Here is a 23698-nt window from a genome sequence, read left to right as displayed (position 1 = left end):
GGCTCTGCGATAATATCAGTGTCTGTGCTCAGGGAGGGATGTTTTGGTGGCTGCTGCTCTGCAAACAAGACAGATAAATAATAGCAATCCATGTAGACAGAGGTAATTAAAGTGACAGCCCCACTGACAAATAGCTGAGTAAATGGATGGGGCGATTTGCTAATGAAATGAGGATAAATGGATATATATGGACGTGCAGGGTGGGGGAAATGACAGAAATATGAATTTGGTGTATTCCCAATGGGCACTCTCGGGGCTGCTGTGCAATGATTTAGTCAAACAAGGCTTTGTGTCCTAAATTATGAAGTTGTTGCAGATTGCAAAGACTTTTTTTTTTTCCCTTTGGCTAAGTGTGGGATTGATCCAGAACTGGAGGAAGAGTGCAAATTCCTGAAAGAGGCAAAGCTGGATGATAATCCCAGTAGTGGGCCAGTGACTGTAGGCCAAAGTACAAAATGCCTTCAAGGCAAGGAGATGTGCAAGCAATTTGATGAAAAGTCAAGGGAATTTTCTGTTCTTGGGTCCTCCATTTAGTAATGGTGCAAGGTGCAGGAATGCTTGGAAGTGTTGGCATTGGGATGAGCCAAAGTCAGGGAAAACAGAACTAGAATAGCCAAGTTATGCTCTCTGCAGGCCCCCAGATGATGTTGGAGTGGACAGAAAGTCCTAAAGGTGGTGTGAGTACCTATTTAAGGCTGAGGAGCTGATGTTTATCAGCTTCTCTAGACCCTGATTAAGCTCAGCTTAAGCTGCTTTACATCTGGGACCAGTGTTAGAATGGCTTAAGCTCACTCTTAGACAATGAGGAGGTTCAGATCTGTGGCTATACACAGCTGATAAACAGCTTCTCTTGGCTTTTTGCCTCCCCTGTGCTGTATGCTGGGAAATCCATGAAGTTTTTGACAATTCCAGTCAATTTTGGAGCAGAATCTGAATAGCCAGAATCTTGTGATCCTACTGCTCATCAACAAAATACTTGGCAAAGATAAATATTAATCTATTAGTTGCTGTATTTTTAGCTTATTCTGGCCATCTGATATTATTTAAAGTGTTATTCCTACCTTTGCAGCCTCTTAAGGCCCTACAGCAGTCTTGCAAATGCAGCTGTTTCTGGAGAAATACCATGGAAAAATCGGAATTGTTCCACTTTTTAAGTGAAGCTTGGAGTGGTTTCTCTGGCTTTAATGGAACAGGCACCAAGTGCTGAGCAGCATTTCAACTTCATGTGCTCAGGGTGGGGAAGAAATGCTCCTTTAATATGAAAATGACACGATGCTTCTTTTCCAGAAATAGCATACGGTGTGTTTGGAGGGTACCCATTAATCTTCATTAAATTATTGTCCTGGAAATTGGGGTGAACAGAGGTGCCGAGGGGAGGGAGTGGGAGGAGATGGGGCAGCTCTGGAGCACGTGTACCCTGCTGCTTTGTGCAGCTCAGAACATTCAAAGCGCTGCCTGTCAGGACTTGAAGCTGAATTTTATGGAGGGATAAGATGGAGGAGGCAGGAGAAGGAGGCAACATAACTTCCCTGCAGGCAGCATTTCTGCTCAGAGCCTGCTTTGTTTTGGTGTGCTCTTCCTTCCTTGAGATTAATTAATGTGCAGTGGTGGGGAAGCTTTTGAAGGCTGCCTGATGCCACAAGCCACATGTCCCTTTGTCCTGCAGGAAAGGCAGAGCAAACAAATCTGTCAAATTGCTCTCAAGATGGAAAGAGAGCAATTCCCAGCCTGGGTGGTCGTTTTGTTTCCAGAGAGGGAAATAGCAGGTGTAAAGCACCTTTTGGGTGCAGAGCTTTCAAAGCATTGCCCTGTGTGGGGCTGGGCTGTGTTTGCAGCCTGGTCTGTGTCCACAGTGCCAGGATTCCCTTCCCAGAGTTTGAGTCACGCCCTGGCCGTGGTTTTGCTTTGGTTACTCTGTGCTCTGCTCTGTGTGTGAGCAGCAGGTATTAAATAATGCCTTTTGCAAGGGAGTGTCTTGCATCTTCCTCTGAGAGGTTTGTTTGCTTTGTCCCTGGGCTGAGCAGAAATCAGGGATGATGATTTCCCCAGGCCAGGAGTTCCTTTACTTCCACTCAGCCTGTGCAGCATGCAGTGCCTGCTCTTGAGGGATGCCATCTGAGCAGGGCCACACCTCTGAGGCTTTGTGTTGATTGGCAAAAGCTTAGAAACACTTCTTGTCACCAATTGAAACTTCTCTCCATCAGTTTTGCACTGCTGGTTCCTGTCTGGACCCAAATCTAAGTGTTCAACATTCCAGACAGGCTGGATTCAAGGGGCAAAGCGAGGTCATGGTTCATGATTTTTAAAAGAGTTTTCAATATATATTTCAGAAAACAGAGTTTACAAAACTTGGTTCTGTGTGACTTAAAAATATTCCTCCCGCATACTCTGTTTATTGTGATTTTGTTCTCAAGGTACTTTCAAGCTTTTCTAAAGCTTCATGATTCAAACAGAAAGAAGTGGATGCTATTTCTTGTCAATCTCAGTGTGTTTTATTATTTGTCATGAAGTGGCAGGTAGAAACCAGCGCTGAGTTGGGATTTTCCAGCCCACAGCTTGTACTGCTGGCACTGAAAGATTGGATGTGTGTGGATGGAAGAGCCTAAAACTCACTTTTCCCACAGTAGCTGGACCTCCTCAGGTTTGCGTTCTTCTTCTTGGTGCCTTTTCCAAATTCCTCTTCATGCTGAGTAAAGGGAGGTTGTTGCCACAAGTTAGGCAGGGCTTGCTAACAAAGCCTGAGCTTGGAATTTAGGAGTCTAATCCTTGTGTAAGGTGCAATGCCACAAACCACTCCAATTACCGAGCAAACTGGTGTGCACATGCTTCATCCTGACCCCAGCTGGAGTCTGTCTGCTGAGCTGGCACAGCCTTTTACTCCACACTGCTGGGGGTAGCAGCACAAAATCTGTGGGGTTTATTCAATTTGACCATAAAGTGAGTATTAAGAAATTCAGGATGCAAATTTTGTCTTCAGTGGTTCAGGGTGCCCCTGAGATGGATCTGATGCAAGCAGTCTGTCCTGGCTTCTTGCTCTTGTTAAATATCTTTCTCATGCTTTTGTAGAGTGGAGGGGTTTTTTTGTGCCAGGCATAATAAAAATATAACCTCTGCCCCAAATCCTGCTGCTTTCATGTCAGAGCACGGTAAATGTTTGCAGATTTTGATGCCCAAATGCCAGTATTAAACCTCCTGTCAGCTGTGTTCTGTAACTCAAGCTTGTTTAGGTGTAACCTGCTCCTGTAAAAAAGGAATTTCTCCCACACTGTAAACTAATTTTTTTTTTAGATCAAATTATGTAGTATATGGAATTTCCCCTCTGTATTACAGACATAACAAGACCGTTTTTAAGTCACTCTCAGCTGAATTAAGTGTATTTTGCCTCTACATTTTGGGGCAAGTGTCTCTGGAGAGCTCACAGCCCTGGTTAGTGGTGCAGAACCTGCCTGTCGTGGCAGACTCTGGTCCCTAAGAGGCATTGCAGGGCCATAAATGATAAACCCTCCTCTTCCCTCCTGGGGTTCCCCATCACTTGGGAAGAGGAGGAAGGGCTGGGATGCAGGAGATGCTGGGAAATGTGGCTGGAGGGGGTGGAGAGGCCATGGATCGCTGCCCATCGCAGCTGACTGGTAAATATGGGAGGGAATGGGAATGTGGGGATGACCCCCGGCCAGTTCCTTGCTAAAGGCTCATGGCTTCATGGCACAGGCTGGTTTTGAGTCCTCAGTGGCACAGCCTGGTGCTGCAGGTGCTGGGAAGCTTCAGGCTGCTTCCAAATGACCAGGAGCAGAGGGAAAACGGGATCAGGACTGCAAATGAGTGAGAGTCAGCAGCAGATTGAATTGATTTAATGCCTTGTGGCATTTTCCTTAGCGCTAAAGCAATTAGCTCAAATATGGAGCCTTGGGTGAGCTTTAATTCCCTTTAAGGTGTATTTTCAAGGTTTCTTGCAAACTCAGGGCTCAGCTGGCATCCCAGCCTTCCTCCAGGTTCGTGTAGTCTTCCATGCTCGGGTTGTGCTGAAAGGAGCTCCTTCTGGGAGTTGCAACATCCCAGCAGTGCTGGCACTGGAGCTGTGTTCCCTGTCAGTGGCAGCTTGTTACTGGTTTATTGTCTGAAATTGGGATGGGAGCTGCTGGGGAATTGTCAAGGCTTAGCAAAAATCAATAGTTTTATTTTCCTTTTAGCAGAGCCGCCTCTGGACCTCTCTCTAAGGTTGGTTTCATGTCCAAATGCAGGTCCCCAGTGCTCCTTAGCACGCTCCGCTGGCTCTGAAATGCCTTCTGTGGTGGGCAGCATGTCTGACGTGAGCTGATGTGGTTTTGCACTGCTCCCTGCTGCTTCCCTGGGCTCCAGGGGAAGGAAAGGAGCTGAACTGGCCATGTTCCACTTATCTCTAGCTGTTGAAACATCCTTTTGCAGGTGATGAAGAAACATATTGTTAAGACTTGAGGCCCTGCTCTTTGCCAAGGATATCGTGTCCATTTATCTTCCCTTAAAATGTTTTTTGTGTTTAATCTCTCAGTTCATCCTCACAACACCCATCACTCTGACAATCAACGCCCAGTTCTAGACTCAGCACTAGGGGCTGGAAAGCAGAGGAGTGCTCTGCACCAAAGTGACTTCTTGAAGCTGGGGTTTATTGCAATTAGTCATGAATCATAAAATAAAAGCTTTGCACAGAACCAGTGCTCCCATGGAAATTCTGGGAGTGCCCTCCTGAGCTCCAATCTCATTTGTGGTGCTCTTGGTTCTTTTGATATTTGCTGGCACTCCAAGAGGCCTGGCAAGCTCACAGGAATTGACAGGAGATTCTTTAGGGAAATATGGACCCAGGTGATGTCTTCAGCCTGGTGGAGTTATGGACTGGGGCGAAATGCAGAGGAGAAATCTCTGTGCAGGGACAGAACTGGTTGTACTGTTACTGCTTTGAAGATATCTGCAAGATCTGGGGGAGGATCCATGGCCTAGGAACCCCATCCCAGTTGGAGGAGTTGGGTGGAACAGTTTATGACAAGATGCTGGAAGGGAAGCTCCCTCTGTGTCCAGGAGAAATTAAGCTGTCAGTGAGAAGCTCCTAACGCTGGACTCGGGGTTCAGCCTCTGGAAACATTAAATCATAGTTGAGGTGGCAACAGTGCTAAATCCCAGTAAATGTCATCTCCTGCCAAGTGGTGGCCTCTTTTGTGAGAGGAGATAAAGCTCCTCCAGGCTGCTCACCTTGCTGGTGGGAAGCAGATCCTCACTTTGCCTTTGTTTCCTCCTCTGTGGAGCACTTGCGCTCGTTTAGAGGAATGGGGAGATATAATTAGTGTTTATGAAACACTTGGGGATTGTGTAAAACAAATCATAAAAAAGGGGAGCCCTGCCAGAGTGCTGACAATATTTACACAACATCTGAAGCCTGCCTGTGTTGGACTTTATCATAAGGAAAGACGTGCAGGTGCCAGAACTTGAGCAACTGTTAAATGCATCCTTCTGGCTCGGCGCTGCCATCCATGAATCCTGTGGGAACGCTCAGTCCTTGAAGCTCAGACATAATGTTCCTGCTGGTTATCATCCAAAGCTCTCTGAAGGGGGAGACCACCTCACTGCTGCTCGTCTGGAAGAGGGATGATGGATCCTCAGGGAAGCCGAAGTATTTGAGGATTGCGAAAGCGCTTTAAATTCACAAAGCTCTCTTTGCCTTGTTCTCAGTTTGCTGCTCTTGGCTTTCCCTCCTCCTGCTCTGAGGAGGGGTGGGATGGGGAGGGTTTAAACCTTCCCCTGGAACAAATCCCAGTGGCTTCCCTTTCACAGTGTCCTTCTCATTTTAGGTGGCACCTCCTGCTCTCCAGGAGGAAGCTGCATCTTCCAAGAGTTCAGAGTCTAAACACCGGAGGTAAATTCTGCCTTCCTTTGAAAATCTGGGATTGAAAGTCTGCTCAGGGATACCACCAGCATCTCAGAGCTGATTGCTGCCCATCAGGATGAGCCCTTGCATTCACATCCTCATGCTACAATGGGGTGCCTGATGCCCCACTGTTGCAAGCACATTTCTCTCTCTCTCAGGATTTTTTATTGAGGTGCACAGAGAGAAATGAAAGAGAAAACAATTTCTATTTCTGCTCCTTGTTTTTCTCTTGTGGAATGTGTTTGGAGAATTGTTTACCCAGAGTGAGTGCTTGGTTGGACCATGGTGGATTGTTTGGTCCTGACAGCCAGTCGGATCCACCTGTGTCTGGGCTCTGGAGAACAGGGTCACGAGTTGTGAGTGAGATATGATAGTTAGAGAAAGTAGCATGCAATATTTAGTATCCTCTTTTATATAGCATATTAATGTATTATAACATAATTATAATAAAGCAATCATTCAGCCTTCTGAAATGGAGTTAGACATCATCATTCTTCCCATTGGGTTCGCCGACATCTACAACACCCCACCCCGGAGCCGTGCCCAGTGGGATGAGGCACATCCCAGGCTCTTGCAGAAGGAGGATTTATGGACTCATCCCTCCCTGAGCTTCCTGCCTTTGAACATCCTATTTCACCCTGACATTCCATGGGAGCCAGCTGTGCATTCCCAGCTGATAGGCCTTATCTCCCTGGAGGACTTTCCCCAGGATGGGATCATACTGCGGGATCACCTTTGGCACCAGGAAGATGCTTTTTCCGGAAGGGTGGGTGATGGGATTTTAGGATCCTTGGGGGAAATGCAGCCAGGATCAATGTGCTGCTTGTTTCTTGTGCCTGAACTGCCCAAAATTCCATCTTTATTCCCTGTTCCTGTGCTCAGTGCTGCTTGCCTGGATCTGATACTCAGCTGCCTGCCTCAGATATCAGCTGGCTGTTTATCAGTGACTTCCTCCACCCAGCTGCACCTTCAGGGTGGCTTCCAGATGAGTGCCAGGCAAGCATGGAATATCCCTGCCTTTTAATAGCATTTTTGGGATCAAGTCAGATCCTTTTCAACCCTGTGCAAATACCAGCAGGCCAGCAGTAAAATGTCCTTCAAAAAACATCTCCCAGATGGAAGACAAGAAGCCCCTCTGCTCCTGAAATGTGGAGTTCTGAGACTTGTCAAAGGCCACAGGGATGCTGGGAAGGAGGAAAAGGGCTGCTGCTTGCAAATTCCTCTGGTTTTTGAGCTCACTTCTAGGATTTAAATGTAGGAATATGGTTTGGTTTAGCTGGAGGAGATTTATGGCTTTTGGAGGAGATGGGTGAAGCAGATAGATCTGAAACCACTTTTGAATTTCAAACAAACAAGCGCTGGACACGTTTTATTATCTTTTAATTGAATGGTGTCTTGTACCTCCCATAGACTGCAGGTAAGTGCCTGGAATATTGAGGCACTGTTGGGTTATATTGATCACAGGGATAAATCACGAGGGATGTGGAATGAAATAAATTCATTCCTTCTGTACATTTTGGTGTATTGCTTAGGAATGAGGAAGCTGTGCCTTCCTGGAATTTCAAATGCCTCTGGATGTTTGATCAGATCCCATGTGAGACCAAGTGGTGTGTTTTGGCTCTGCATTCAGATTCTTTTTTTTTTTTTTTTTTTTTTTTTTTTTTTTTTCATTTCTTGAAGTTAGTAGAGAAGCACAAAGTCCTGGCAAGAAGTGGATTTCTTTCCATCCTGCCTAATGCTGAAACTCCTGTCTAGGTTTCCAAATTTTAGTGGGAACAAGACTAATGTCCGTTTTAACAAAAATAGAAGTTGGACTAAGGCACTTTCTGCTCTTCTGTGTTTGGGGAGGGAGGGAATTGAGAGGGAAAGCCAGTGAGGCTCAGCAGCATTTCTAATCAAATCCATGGTCTGATGATTGTCTTGATTTCAATTAGTGAAAACACCCTCCAAGAGGCTGAGGCCAACTGCAGATGCTCCAGGGAATTCAGAGCCTCCTTCTCTCTGAAAGCTGGAATGAATCTGCTGGAAGCACCTGATGGATTGTGCTGGGCATGTGATGGCAACGCAGGCTTGCAGTGGGAATTACTGATAGCTGGTGCTTAAATGGACTTGAGCAATCCTTCACCCATAGCTGCATGGCACTGTTAAAAACACTGAGCCTTGAGGGGCAGCTCAAGCCTATTTTTGATGTGCAGGGAAAGCAGGAAGGTTTAAACAGAGCAAACTGAGGAATGTTTGTTGTTTTATTAGGATTTGCTATTGAAATGGTGTTGGCTTAAAATTTAGTTTCCCTGGAAGCTCATTGGCTTCAGTGGGAATGAAGGACAGAGATGGGAAAATCCCCCCAAGCTGTGAAACTCGGGGGGGGCTGCAGCTCCATGCCAGCATTTAACAATTTCCCTCAGGAAGGCTCTTCCACACACTGGATGAATGTTTTAGTCACAGCTAGGGTACAACAATGATTCCAGAGGGTTCAGGGTGTGGGAGGCCTGGCTCCCCAGGATAAATTGGGATTTCAGGCCAGGACCTCGGAGCACATCTGTGTTGCTGTGTATGGCTCTCGTATGGTCTGGGCTGCTCAGACAGAAGCTGTTCTGCTTCTGAAAAAACACTCCTGGAAATGTCTTCAGCTGCAGCAGGGAGTGCACCAGGAGCTCCTGTGTCAGCTCAGGAGTTCTTTTGGATCACTTTGGATCTTTTGGATCAAAGCTTTAGGTTTGACTGTCCAGTTTTTACCCCAGGATCTCTTGCCACAAAACACTGGCACAGTGTTGCTTGTCTTGGTTAAAAAAAAATTAGTGAAAACTTTGATTGTGTGGTCTTAGGCTCTGGTTTAGTCTCTTCAACTGAACTCCCACGACTCCCTGTCAGTGGCTGCTGCAGGCTCTGACACTGGGTAGAATTTGTGACAGTTCAGCAATTCTCGTGTTGTTAATTTGTCAGACAGGAGGGTTTTGTCCACTGCTGGTCTTCTACTGCTTTCCCCACCTTGAAGAGGGGGAAAATCCCAAACCAAAATAATATAATCCCACAGTTTTGCAGCAGAAATTACCCCTGAGGCACTGAAAGTGTTCTTGGGGGTATCCCTTGGACACCATGGGTGTCAGTTCTTACAACACACCCAATTCAGTGGCATTTCTTAACAAGAATGGGGATATAAATGTTTGTGAATGATCACACAGCAGTTGTGTTAGCTTAGAAATGGATTTAATTCAGCATGAAATCCTGTGAAATCTTAAAACAGAGTTTCTGAGCTCATCTTCCGTGGAGAAAAAGGTGGGAGAGCTTCACACTTCTACAGGAATTGGGGTTTTAGTTTCTTCACTGGCCTTTATTGCCTTTATGTTCTGTGGTTCTGTCTCCTCTCTGACATTTACTCTGAAGAGGCTGTAGCAGTTTTCACACTTTGTCTTGATAATCTGCTGCTGGTTTATTAAATAACTTTTTGGCTTTAATTGAATTAAACCTTCATGGACGGAGAATTGGAAGAAACCTTCACTAAGCCTCTTCCTGTGGCAGGGGGTTGGAGCTGAAGAGTCTTTAAGGTCCCTTCCAAGCCAAACCATTCCATGATTATTCTCTATCCTAAAAACCTGGCATCTACAGCTGCTCAAGCAGGTGCTGCCCTCTGCTCTGCCTGGATAATTGCATTTCAGCAATGCCTACAACACCTTGAAATCCCTTAATACACTTCACAGCTTTGCTGTGCTTAACACACCTGAGTCCCTGTGTGTCTGTAATGATCTCCTCACCTCTGTCATGCTCATCATTATTTATGAGGCTCATGGCAGGGGTGTATTGGTATTTTCTAGGTGTTACCCAAGCTCTCAGCCCTGCAGGCCACGTTCTGATCTCCTGACTTAGAGCAAGGAGTCTTTGTCCCACAGAAAGAATTAATTGTGAAATGAGCTCTGCTCGGTGAGATCAGTAATTTACTGTTTTGTTTGGAAACTACCTGGGCTGAAAGCATTTTAAAAATAAAGTTGGCTTCAGGAGCTGGGCTACATGGCACAGATAATGAATCCATGAGCTAATCAGTGGTTCCTTTTCAGATACACATCCACAGTGCTGTTATTAAGATGGAGTGCAGGCAGCAACACTCCTGGTGCTCTTAGGACTTGCTGCTAGGGTTTTGTGACGAGGTTAATTAGGCACCATACAAATTTCTAAGTTTTTTGAAGAAAATCAGAGCTAGTTATTTTTAGAAATGCTTCCAAACTGCCCCTCCAGAGGTGAAAGAGTTGGGGTGTGGTGCAGCTTTGTCTTGGAGATGTCAGAGTTCACAGAGGCAGAGGGGTCTCTTTGCTAATTTAGAGTAATCGAGCTGTGAACATTTTGAGTTGTAAGGGAGCTGGAGAAATGAAGCTGTGAAGCTTCTGTGATGTCAGCATTTTAAACAACAAAAACATACTGACCCAGGATATCATGGATGGGCAAAGTGTCTCTGTCCAGGGAGAAGCTTCTCTCCTGTGGCTGTGCTCCGTAGCTCGTATTTGTCTCATTCACAGACAGGTTTTGTCCCTGTCAGTGGATTTATCTTTTCCTGCCAGCTTAGCAAATGCTTTTGTGGGGCTGCAGCTTCCCCCCGAAGCTTTCTGGGACCTGCAGATGAAGGCAGAGGTTGCAGCAGAGCTGTTGCAGGCAGTGGGGTGGAGGCTTGGCCTGGGTGCACTAAAAGCTGGGTGTGAGCTCTGACAGGTGACTGCTCACCAGGAGACTGCCCTGCTCCGAGGCTGTTAATTGATTCCCTTCCCTCCCCAAAATGAAGCTGCCTGCATTAAGAGAGCAGTTGGCTCTGCCACTTGACCCAGAGGAGCATTTCCATTAAATCTGCAGGATCTGTATCCCTGGAGGAGCAGATGGTTCCTGCCTCCTGCCAGGGCCTGATGCAGAGAACAAAGAGCTGCTTTCCTGAGACAAATGCAATGGGCTGAGCCAGGTGTGAGTTGCTCTCCACGGGGCTTTGCCTCTGCAGAAGAAGCAGAGAAACACTCAAGGGGCTCTAAGGAAGAGCTGTACCTACACAAGACATTTTATTTGTTACCTGACTTCATTGGGAGCTCTTTTCTTGCATTTCTGTCTCGAGGCTCAGTGCTGCTGGGGAAAGACCAGATGCTCCCTGTTTATACATGCTTTACTGAAGTGTTTCCTTTTGTTTGGAGGATCCTCTTTGAAGCTAGAAATGAAAATAGCTTTGATTGCTGCCTCTTAGATTATTTTGAAGCAGTGTGGTTAGGGGAAGATGTCCAGAGTTTAATCAGGGGGTCCCATATCTCTGTCAGGAGAGCTGCAGGAGGTGGGAATTTGCTGCAAGAGCAGCTGTGGGTGAGAGGATGGGGGAATTGTGCTTTTTTCAGTATCCTCTGGTAAAGCACCATTTGGGGAACACCCTGCCAAAGTGGGGTGTTCAACCAGCTCTGAGACCGAGTAAGAAACTCCTGGACCTTTTAACACTTGAAATTTCTCATGTGACTTAACAGTAGAGCCTTGAGGTGATTTGTGATGCTGCTTGTACCCAAGGCACCTCTTTAAATGCAACCTCTCCCTGTGTTTGTACCTGTGCTGTGCAGCCAGGGGGATCTGTCCTTCTTTTTGTGTCAGAGTCTGATACTGGTGCTGTTTCCTCCAGCTGCAGCAATGCTGGGAATCCCTGCTCTGCTCAGCAGCCCAAGCCATGAGTCACAGAATGGGGTGGGGAGGGTAGAGGAGTATTGAAAACCCTCTAATTAAAGGCAGAGATGTTCAACAAAGCTGGGTATAAGAACCCAACTGCAGTGTCCTGGTGTTTGTGCTCCTTGTGCTGCACCCATGGCCTCTCTGATTCCCTCTCCCATGGATGCAGTTTGTCCCTGGGATTGTCTTTTGTCACCACCAGGGGTTCAGTCTGCAGGGATGGCACAGATGGAAGCAGGGCAGTTGCAATGGGAAGAGGCCAAAAGGGTGCTGGTGTCCCTGGCAGCAGCTCTGCTCCCAAGGCTCTTGCTTAAAGCCCCTCTCTCTCAATAGAAATTCCCTTTGGGAGCTCTGCTTTCACAGGGCTCCAATTCCAAGCTGGTTTAAGGCGTTTGCTTTTCATCTATCACCTGGGAATTCTGTGCTGGCAGGGGAGATGGGAGGGCTGTGGGTGAGCTGGAGCTTGCCATGCCTGCCTGGGGCCCTGTGCTGCCTGGGAGGAAATGTCTGCTCCCTCCCAGCTTTGGGAGGAGGGAGAGGAAAACTCCTTGGCCTGTCTGTGCCAGCTGCAAGCCTGGCAAAGTGCTGGGGCTGTGCTCTGTGCAGGACCCGAGTGCCAGGGCTCATCTGCGCCTTGTCTCCCTTCATTCCAGCCTCACCAGGCACATAAAAGATGTTCCTCCTCCTTCCCAAAGGTCTGCACCGGCTGGCTGGCAGCAGGGATTTGCAAACAGCACAGTTTTACCTCAGACGTGAGCCCAGATCATCATCGTAAGTGATGCCAGCTTGTTTGGGCTGGGCACTGGCAGGTTTGAAATCTGGATGGAATTCAGGGCGAGACAGTCCCTGTCCTGAAGGGTTTGGTCTTTTCTCACCCTCTGGAGAATCTGACACAGCAGGGACTCGACTGAGGTCACGTAGCTGCTTTTGTGGCAGAGGAGGGGAGCGTGTGTGGAGGCCCAGCAGGAGCTGGGAGACAGGCTTGCAAATAAAGCACCTTATTCCTCCTGCCCCCAGCACCTCCCCGGCAGGTCAGCGGCTCCAGGCAGTGCCTGGCAGCACCTCCTCTCCTCCCTGGCTGCTTTGCATGGCTGGAAGAGGCTCAGGGAATGTGGCAGTGGCAAGCAGGGCTGTTTGAAGCCAGGTTTCCCTGGGCACATCCTCTCACTCCACCTCCAGCCTCCACTGAGGCAGAACTTGGGAACAAAGCACATTTTCTGCCCTTTGCAGGGCTCTGCCTTGCACAAGAACAAGCTTGCAGCAACCCATGTTCCTGGCAAGGGCTGGGAAGTGGGTGGGATAGCACAAACAGGCTGGAGATGGAGAAATCCAGCCTCAGAAAGGAACTTTCACTCTGTCCTGCAGTGCCTCAGGCAGGGATTTGGATCTGAGGAATAGATCCTGCATCAAAGTTCAGAAGAAATGCATAAAACTGGGAGATGTGGGGAGCAGTGAGAGTGTAGCCTCAGGCTGAGCTCTGTGCATAGATGCTGTACAACTGGCATTACAGGTCTGGCTCTGCAGAGCTCTTGTTCTCCCTCCTGCTCCTCCTGGCTGGAATTTCTGCTGGCTGCAAACACGCTCTTGCCAGGGAGGGTTTTCCTCTTGTCCCTCAAGCGAACCTGGGCTTGGATCTTGGGCTCGTGTGGGTCTCCAGAGCTGGCTGAGAGGTGAAGAACCTGGGTTTTCCACACTCTGAGTCCTGTCCTGCATTCAGGTCAGATAAACAAGGTCCTTGTCCGACCCTGTCTAACAGGAATTGTGCATTCAGGGGAAATGTGGAGGATTTTGGATTGTCAAGGTGTTGCCAGCTGGCAAAAAGCAGCAGAAGGAAGAAGAAGCCAGGCAGAAGATGGACAAGGATGTGATGCTTTCCCTGTTTCTTGCTTAGAGTCAGGGGTACAGGAGAGGGAAGCAAAAAATAATCCTTAAAATATCGAATTCCAGGGATTCAGTCCTTCCTTCAGTCTTACAGGACCAGAGCAAACCCCAACCCCAATCCTTTGTCCTTGCTTTCCCTTGTGCAGGATTTTGCCATTCAGCAGGACCCAAAGCAAAGCTGACCTGTTCCACACTGAGGGAAGGATGTCAGAAAAGTGCTACAATAAAATCAAATTTAAAACCCTGATCCTTTCTGGAGGAGCCAAGAATGGGGACAACCAAAAGGAACTGAAGTTTTTTTGCTTCTCCTGAGTTTCCATGGGGTCTTTGGATAGGAAAGCAGCTTTGTCTGGAGTGGCTCCCACTCTCTTCCCCCATTTTTAGTCCCTTGGCATTAATGTGGATTATTTTGAAGAGTAAATTGCAATTGTCATGAATGCAAATAAAATTTGGGAATAAAACACTTGAACTGCAGAGAGGAATTTTGATCTGTATGTGTGTGGAAAAGCCATGTCCAGGAGAGATGGCACGGGCTGCTTTTCAGCATGGGAACTCCTGCTAGGGGAGAACAGGGATCTCTTCTTTCTGGGGGTAAATCTCCAAACAAACACTTCCAACAGAATGGGATTAAGTTTGGATTTAATCTGTTCTCTTAACATTTAGTCTGGAATTACTCTGCCATGAATCTGGAGAAACAAAGGGATCATTTAGAGTTCACTGGGGATCCCATAATGCTGGTACCACTGGAATTAAATGGGAATTCAGAGGCAGGTTATCTTTTCAGGCCTGCCTGCTGCAGAACTAGAGCAAGTCACCAAAACAGGCTGAAAGGACAGGCAAAATCATGCATGTGAACGGCTTTGAATGCTGCTACAATCCCTGGGAAAAGGACTGGGTTGTACTGTAGGTCAGCATTCCAGGTGTTTAAAACTGAGCAAACCATACCCACATTGTTATTTGAATGTGGTACAATTGTGAAGGGTTTTCTGGGTCTTGGCAAATGTCCTCGTGCAGAGAAGCAGATCCTGAGAGTCCTTCTTGCTATCCTTCTGCCCAGAGCAAACCCTTTTAAAGTCACACATTATTTCATCTCCCTGCCTGTACCAGCTGTGCTTCTGCCCGAGCTATCGGATCTGGCAAGCCTGGGGGAGACTTTCACCCCTGGATCCCTTCCCAGCCTCTCCCTTCAGCCAAGGCAACACCTGGCTGTGCTTGCAGGACTCCTGTGCTCATGGTCCTCAGCCTCTGCCCTCCCTGGGGAGCCCACAGGCTGCAGAGGCAGAGGGGAGAATCCTGTGAAGGCACATTTCCAGCTTCCAGCATCTTCCCAGCTCCCCTCCCTCACGGAGATCTGATGCTCCTCCAGATGTGGAGCCTGTTTGAGGCTCAGGGGACACAGCCTGAGACAAGGGCTTTTTGAGGGGACACGGCCTGGGGTGATGGTTTTGAAGGGGTTGGCTCATTTTTCCTGCCTTGAGGATCCTGGTTTGTGCAAGGTGAAATTCTTGCTGCTCAGGAAGGGATTAGTAGAGGTTTGGTTCCTTGCCGGCTCTGTCAGAAGGCAGGTGGGAAAGAGACTTTAATGTGAGATTTAACGAGGTGCCAAAAGTCACTGCTGCAGGAGGTGAGGCCCCAAGTTGGTCTGAAAAGAGATGAGTCTGCTCAGAGAGGAGGAATTGTGCAGGTAAAGATGTGGGGCAGAATCCAGGCTGTTATGTCCTGAAGTGAGAAGCGGCTCCTGCAGCATCGCCAGGGCCCATTCCCATTCCCCCGGGCCCATTCCCCCGGGCCCATTCCCATTCCCCCGGGCCCATTCCCATTCCCCCGAGCCCATTCCCATTCCCTCCGGGCTGCATTCCCCCCATTCCCATTCCCCCGGGCCCATTCCCATTCCCCTGGGCCCATTCCCATTCCCCCAGGCCCATTCCCCCCATTCCCATTCCCCCATTCCCCATTCCCCCCGGGCCCCATTCCCATTCCCCCTTTCCCCATTCCCCCCACTCCCATTCCCCCACATTCCCATTTCCCCATTCCCATTTCCCCATTTCCCCATTCCCTCATTCTCCCATTCCCCCATTCTCCCATTCCCATTCTCCCATTCCCCCCTTTCCCCATTCCCCCTTTCCCCATTCCCCCCATTCCCATTCCCCCCCATTCCCATTCCCCCACTCCCATTCCCCCACATTCCCATTTCCCCATTCCCATTTCCCCATTCCCCCATTCTCCCATTCCCCCATTCTCCCATTCCCATTCTCCCATTCCCCCCTTTCCCCATTCCCCCTTTCCCCATTCCCCCTTTCCCCATTCCCCCCATTCCCCCCATTCCCATTCCTCCCATTCCCATTCCCCCCATTCCCATTCCTCCCCATTCCCATTCCCCCCATTCCCATTCCCCCACATTCCCATTCCTCCCCATTCCCATTCCCCCATTCCCATTCTCCCATTCCCCCATTCCCATTCCCCCGGGCCCCTCTGGATCGCGTCCCGGGGCTGCAGCGGGAGCGGCGGCCACGAGAGGGCACTGGAAGGATGCGGATCTCGGGCGATGTCGCGGCCGGTCTCGAGCCATCCCTGGAGTTACCAGGGAAAGGGGCTTTTTCTCCTCTGCCCCTCCATTTGAATCATAAATCAGCGCCTTGGAGCTTGAAACAAGGCTGGAATGGCGCACGCCCAGCACCACTGCTTTATGCTGGGTTTCTTTCCTACCAGGAGATTTTTTTTCCTGCAGCTTTCACAGGTCTGTTGAGTTTTGCTCCTCTTTCTTCAGTGCTGTTGAGAGTCCCAAGTCTTCCAGGGAACAATCTGGTTTTTGTACCCTGAATTCCGGAGATAAGGCCCTCAACTGAGACAAAAGGGACACACAGAGGAGACAATTTCAAAACTCTATTTTGCGTATTTTGTCCTGGTTGAGAGGTTACAATTTCTGTCTCATTTCCCTGAATTTATTTTGAGCAGGGGATACTTGGTTTCCTGTTCCCAAAGCTAGACAGGGAGAGGTTTCCCTAAAAATTACTGCCTGTGGTGGAAGGTGCTGCAGGAACAAATTGTCCTTCTTCAACTGAGTGTCAGAGGAAATTCGGAAACAGTTTGAAATTAAAATTATTATTTTGCCCTTTCACTTTGGCCTTAGTCTTATAGTGACTCAATTTGGTTCTGATTTTTTGGACTGCACATTAAAGTAAATAACTCTATCTTGGAATATCTCAGAATTTTCATTCTGCAAAATATCTCAAGGTCTGCCTTTTATTTTTTCCTTCCAAGTTGCAATCAGGAGGAAATGAAATCAACAGCTTGGGATCTCTTTTGGAGAGAGAATCCTGTTTTCTGAGCTCTTCCTGACACTGCCTTCTGATTCTGGTGTGTTGAACTGGGATGATGGCTTGGCTGGGCTGGAATGTGTCCCTAGGAAGTCTCTCACTTCATCCTCTGCCTGACATTTGTGCTGAGGCCAAGGCAAACCTCGATGCAGTTTGAACGCTGATCCACACTTTGAGATCGGCAGATGGGAAGGCTCAAGAAATATTTTATCTGGCAGAAGATTTTTGTCTTGGAATAAGAGCCCGTGAGCTGGGGGATGGAGCAGGGATGTTGATGAGAATTTGCAGGTAGAGTGATGCCTTCGGGAGGTGGAACAGAGGCTAGATGGAGTTAAGAGGAATAAAGTGGATATTTATTGATGAGCTTTCAAAGACCACACCCTGGCAATACCAGAGCCACAATCTCTCCCTGGATGGCTCCAAGATGGAAGCAAAAGAGAGCTGGGTCGTGAGATCTCACATTTTTATAAGTTTTAGTACATTTGCATATATGACTTAACTGTCCAATTAATAGCTTCAAATGATGAAGTTTCATCCTCCTTGCTTGCTTGCCCACCCTCCTCTTGGGCCTGAAGTTTGAAGAGCTTGTCCTTGAGTCTCCAGCTGGAATAGGATTGTTTTGTCTTCACCCCCCTGTGAACAGATCCCAGTAACACTTACTATAAAGCTAAAGCTGCACACCAAAGAGAACAGAAAAGCTCAAAACCCAGGCTATCCGAGAGAGGCAATATTTCTGACCTTTGACTATGGAGAACATTGAGAGCTGCACTGAAGTGTGCAGCCCTTCGAGCGGAAGAGCAGCTTCGTGCTGAGCAGCAGAGCCCGGAGCAGCGCGGGGCCGAGCCCGCATCCCGGGCCGGGAGCAGTTCTGCTCCTTGCCCTGCGGATGGCAGCGCTCCGCCTGCCAGCCCCGCCGGCCACCGCCACCTCCCGGGGGCTCAGCACGGCTCGGGAGCCGCGAGGGGAGAAATGACCCGCGTGCTTTTCCGTGGGAGCTCCCGCCTGGGGTGGGCAGTGTGTTGGCAGGCTGAGCTTTGCAGGTGGCTGCTTGAAGCGCAAAAAATTCTCCCCTTCCTCACTTTTCCACCCAGTCTGATGGTTTGTCCCTGGCTGCAGGCTGGCACACAGAAATCTCCTGGCCTGGAGATTTCTCTTGGTGGTCAGGCTCAACCTTTAAAGCTTCCAGGAGAAACTCCTGGAGGTCAGCAAGCAGCGGGAGAGCAGTTGGTGCTCCAGGGAAGGCAATCCCTGCGGGACAGGCTCTTCCTAGGAGGGTGCCACAGGAGAGAAAATACTTTGTTGGCCACACCTTTGATTATCTTTAAATGCACTGAGTTTATTCCAGCAAAAATCCAGCACTCAGACTGGAGAAGTTTCCTCCAGTCTGCTCAATTTGTTAAAAACTGAAAGCACAAATAACCTCTGGAGAGATCTTTTTTTCCAAAGCACGGATCTTCAGTTCCAAGTCTGAAATGTCTCCCTCTTCGTATAGTCATTTATCAAATAATGTAACATTAAAGCAACACCCATTTCTGGTAATAAACCAAGAAATGGGAGTTTTGCTTGCAAAATAAGTTGAAGTTTTGATAATTTAATTTTTTTTCCAGTTGGCAAAACCCAGCACTTCCTGCAAAGTGGCAAATAAGCAACTGAAGAAAAAAACAGAGCCTCCTCTGTGAGGTTTAAATCAAAACATGCACGCTTAAAATAAAAAAAATATTTCAGAGTTTTAAAGGCCCTGGAAAAAGAAGGAAGAGCAATTCATCTGCCTTGGGTTTAGAGTGGTGGCTTGGGTTGTTCAAAGAGACAGCACGTGTGTGGGAATACTCCCCTGGAAAATGAAGATATTCCCTCATCAAAGCGGGAACCTGCAAACGTGTGCTGCATAAAGGGGGAAATTCCAGGCATTCCTGGGGAAATTGCAACTTCTCCACTGCAGGACTGAGCCCGTGAAAGGCTTGTAGGCCATCCTGGGAGTCTGTGTCCAGGGCTGGAAGGAGGTGCAGGAGGGAGACAGGGGTCAGAATGCTCCTGTGTGAGGAGGGAAGGAGGAACTCGCCGTTCCTCGTGGATTGGACGTTTCTTCCCAGCACAGCGGTGCACTCATGCTGATAACCACAGCTCCACCTGGCCATCAATTATTCATAGAGACCCCCCCAGCCCTGGGAGGCTGCAGGGATGAGAAGCAGCAGTGTTTGAGCTGTTAATTGGATGGGTAAGTTCCCCTCTCCTGAGGGCCGAGATGAACTTCCCATTGACCCCACAAACGGTTTCTGGAGGCTGGAACGGAGCCCAGGGTGCTCAGGGCAGGTGCCTTTGACCAGCTTGGGCTGCACTTTGCAAAGCTGCTGGGCTGGGGTTGCTTCCAGGCACACCAGGGGAATTTGGTGAGAAAAGGAAGGATGGGATCCCAGCCTTGCAGAAATCAGGGGTGCCTCAGTTCCCATGGGATCACCCAGCCTGGTGCTGTGGTGCAGTAATGAGCTGCTGCTTCCCACAACAATCTTTGGATTCTCCTCTTGGGGGAAAAGGGAGGTTTTTGTCAAAGCAGAATTGGGCAGCTCTTGGCTCTGCTCCAGGCCATTGTCCTCTCCTTGACTCGTCCCTCCAGCCACCTCCATCGTCCTGACTCTGCTGGCAGAGCTGCAATGAAACTCAAAATTCCCCTATTTTCCCCTCAAACCACCCAATGGAGTCCGGCTTGGTGGAAGTGGACAAGGAGCCCTGGAAGGAGGGAGCTGTGTCCATGGAGCCGTGGGAATGGGTGAGAAAGGAGACAATCAGGCTCCGGTGTTTGGAGCAGATGCCCAGTGATGCTGGAGATGGGTTTGTAGGATTGGGAGTGGGTCAGGGCTGCATTTTATCTATTGGCAGCTATTTTATCTCCCTTTGGGAAGGGAGGGCAACCTTCCAGGTGGATTGTCTTTGTCTTGGGACATTCTTGGCCGTGTGGTACTAAAAGTGCTTGTTCCTCTGTGTAGTGGGAAACTTATTCCCACTCGCGCTGAGTATTCCCCAAAATCTGTCAAACCAATGGGATTAACCCAGTGACAGCTGTCAGGCCAGCCTTACTGTAGAACTGATCCACGTTCTCCACCTTCCCTGTGGCCTCCCTGCTCTTTTCAAGGCTCCTTTTCTTACTCTTTGGTGTTTGAAAGTCCCCAAAACTGCATGTCTGGAACTGGAGAGCAGCTCACACGCTTCGACAGATGAACGATGTCCCTCTTTGTCTGTTCACTGCAAAAATATTCCCCTGCCTTCCTCGCCTTCATCTGTCCAGTAGCTTTAAGTGGCTTTCCAAATGTGTTTATCTGGAATTCTTTACATTTTTACCCTCCATCCCGTGCCTGGGAAGCGACTGGGCCCTTGGATGCTGGAATCAGTGCTTAATGTACGTCTGGCGTGCAGACTTATCTAGAGGAGATGATCCTGTTGAAGGAAGAAGAGCGCAGAAATCAGTGCCCCTGGTGAAAATGCAGGTGATAAATGTACCCTGTGAGCACATTCCTGCTCCCTGTGTCCCAGCATCGCTCACAAATCCCTCCTAGGAAGAAGGAGAGGGAAGCAGGGAGCTGTAAATTACAGCTTGGCTTAATTGGCTGGCTCAGGTACAGGAGGCTGGGCTGGGAATACACAAAATATCTTTATGTAAAAGAAGTGGTTCTTAGCAGGGGATGCAGTGAAATGGGGGTTTCAAGCAGTTGGTGTCTTGTGGTTGGATCCTCTGGTGTCTGAGAAGGTGCAAACTCCAACTGAATCTTTTCCTGCCATTGGGGCTGCCTTAATATTCCTCCCTCCCCTGTGGATTCTCCGGTGTCTAATAATATTCCTAATAAGCTGCAACGTGATCTCAACAATTTCATTCAGTGTGGGGCATTAATAGGTCTCAGGGCACAGGAGAGGGCCCTATTTTCATAAAACTTGTAGGAACTGTAAGACCTCTGCCCCTTCCACCAAGCTGGGTTGGAATTGGCCAACAAATTTGGAAGTTATTGGAGACGGGGGAGATGAGTATGTTTGTTTTATTTATATTTTATATATGTATCCCACGTGCAGACTGACTGCAGAAACCTCATTTCTTAAGAGACCCAGCCTAAACCTTATGTTTTGCCTCTCTATTGTAATAAACCGTGTCTCCTTTTATTTACCCACCTGTAGGATTTGATGATTTCCCCTTTCCCCCCAGTCCTCAATTTCCCCATATCCTGTTCCCAAAAGGGCTGGGGCCCTTCCCAAGGGATGGTTTTGTGCTGTTCCCCAGGAGGGCTGCCCCGAAGGATGCGGATTTGTAGGTGCACATATGTTACATTGCATTATTTGCTCAGCAGCAAGAGGGAAAAGGATACACAGAGAGAGCCTCTGGCCTTCACCAAAAACACTTCAGATTTGTGAGGTTGCTTTTGAATCTGTCAAAGGCACCTATATCCCCACAGGGGAAAAACCTTTAACAATGCAAAAAATAGGAGCAGCAGGAGAATTTCCATCCATTAACCCAGGAGGCCGCTTTTGCTGAATTGGAAAGGATCTTTCTTTTGGGGACCGATGCTTTTGATGGCACCTGAAAACCCAGAATCTGAACCCTCTGAGCCACTCTGCTTTTACTGCTCCCCCAGCCCGTGTGTGCACACAAATTTTCCCCTCACGCACGCAGCGCTGTGTCCATGCTTCCCTCTCCCAGCATTCCAGCCCGCTTGGGTTGACCTTGTCTCTCTCAGTGATTTAGGTTTTAGAGAAGGAATGGGTAAGGATTTGCTTTGACATTTAAAGGCAATCCAGGTAATTGATAGCACTGGCAGCGTCCATCTCTCCCCCCATATATCTGCACAACAGTATCTATTTTTGACGTAGCTGACACGCCATTTCCTTTGGCAGCCCAGGGGCGGCTCATCTTTAAATTAAACTCGTCTCCGACCCCTCCAATCTGCGAGCTGTGCAGAGGCAGACACGGGTGGGGTATTTCATCTGGAGACTGTGCAGGCATATTTGAGCAGGGTGATGTATTATCAAAAGGGCTCTGCATTACTGCTAGCTGGAACCAAAACAAGCTCTAAAGTATTAACTAATGACATGGGAAGTCCCTTAGGTATCTAATCACCTTTAATGTTCAGATTTAGAAGACAACTTTAAAGGAAGAAAAAGAGATTAGCGGGTCAGGTCAGAGCACCCCTTCCCCCCTCCCTCCGCCCCCAAAATACAATTGGCTTTTTAAAGTCAAAACCAGATTCATATTTCACCTCATCAATAAATACACCATTAAAACCCCAGCCTTGGAGCTTGCATCTTGGAGCAAAGCTTTGCTCACATTTGGAGGGGTTTGAACCTTTGGTTTGTATCAAAAGCAAAGATGGGCTCGGGGGTCTGGAAAACAAACAAAAAACCCACCCTTTGTGAGGTTTGAGGTGAAGTTTGGTGCTGGCTGGCTGGAGGAATAGAAAACCCCTGCAATGTTTCAGCTGTAGATTCCCAGGTTTTCATGCCTGTAAAGTGCTCGGTCTCAAAACTGTGTGGCTCTAAGCCCTGTTTTCCTCGTGCCAGAGCTCCTTACCTGGACAGAGGTGCTGTAGGACATTCCTGTCTCCTATAGGAAGTCTGTTTGGGGGAAGGAAATACTGCTTTGGCCTCCCAAGACTCAGGCCAGCATGTGGCTTGCAGAACTCTGTGGACTGGAGGAAAAAAAAAAAAAAAATCAACCCAGAACCCTCATAAGAAAAGGAAAGCTGTTGTCAGTAAATTCACTTTTCTGCATGGATGTGGACCCAGCTGTGTTCCTCTGACTTGGGGCAAAGGATTTCAGCCCTGGGCCAGGTCCTGCCTCCCACACCAGTGTCCCTCTGCGGCTTTGAGGGAGAGCAGTGACATTTGGTTTCACCTGGGTATGTTGCTGTTTACAGCAGGAGCAGCTCTGCCTTCCAGAGCTGCTTCTCCAACTTCAAATCGGGGTTTCCAAGGAAGAGGAACGAGTTTTGGCACCCCAAGCCTGCTGAACTTTGCTGCGATGTGGGTTTTTGGGCTGTTCTGAGACTTTCTGGCAGTAGCACACGAGCTCAGCATTAGCCACACGCCTCAGCGACTTTGGATGCAAATATAAAATTTGCAGGGATTAAAGTGATTTGCAACCCTGGATTTCACTGATTTTTTTTATTTTATTTTATTTTAGTTGTGTTTTGGCATCTATGCTAGAGATTTGAGCTTTCTGGAATTTTTTCATTCATTCCTTACTTTTTAAAGGGTGGCTTACCTGAACCCTCCAGTATTTCCCCCAAATTAATGGAACCTGGAGATGCTCAGCATCCCTTCAAGTCAGATTGAAACTAAAATCCTGAATTAACATAAAATCTGATTTCTTTCCCTTTTCCTCATTCTTTGACACTCTTCAGAAACTGTTCAGTTACAAACCAAATAATTTGCTCATATCCTTTTATGGTTTTTTATGGTTTTCATGCAGAAGAAATTACTTAATTAGCTTAAATTGTTATTCCTTTCTTTTAATAATATAATCTTAGGGTAAGAGTTGATAATTCTGAAATACAGAGAACAGAATAAATAAAATTGGGAGCTGACTAATTCTAGGGTAAGTGTGCTGAAGAGAAATCAGACCTAGAGCCTTTTATTCTTTATTTATTTTTTTTTTAAAGCCACACAGTCACCCTCAACAAAGGCTGTGGAATTGTATCCAAGGTTCTGCATCCATGCAGGGATTGTGATGACGACAGAAGTCACAGGAGCTCTGCTCTCATCTCATTTGTTAGGATGTCACCTCTCCAGACATATTTATAATTTTGCAGCTTGTGGTTCCCAATCATTTATTCCTGTTAGATAAATACACGGCCGTGGGCTTTGGTGACATCATGGTAAAGCAAGGGAGTGAAGGCTGAAGACTTTGGCATTGTGTGGCTCTGGCTGGCAGCTTTCCCCACGCTTGTGTGGTCACCCC

Source organism: Vidua chalybeata, chromosome 18 (genome assembly GCF_026979565.1).
Source record: "Vidua chalybeata isolate OUT-0048 chromosome 18, bVidCha1 merged haplotype, whole genome shotgun sequence".
Taxonomy (NCBI): domain Eukaryota; kingdom Metazoa; phylum Chordata; class Aves; order Passeriformes; family Viduidae; genus Vidua; species Vidua chalybeata.
The sequence above is the reverse complement of the archived record's forward strand: the minus strand, read 5'-3'. Positions refer to the sequence as shown.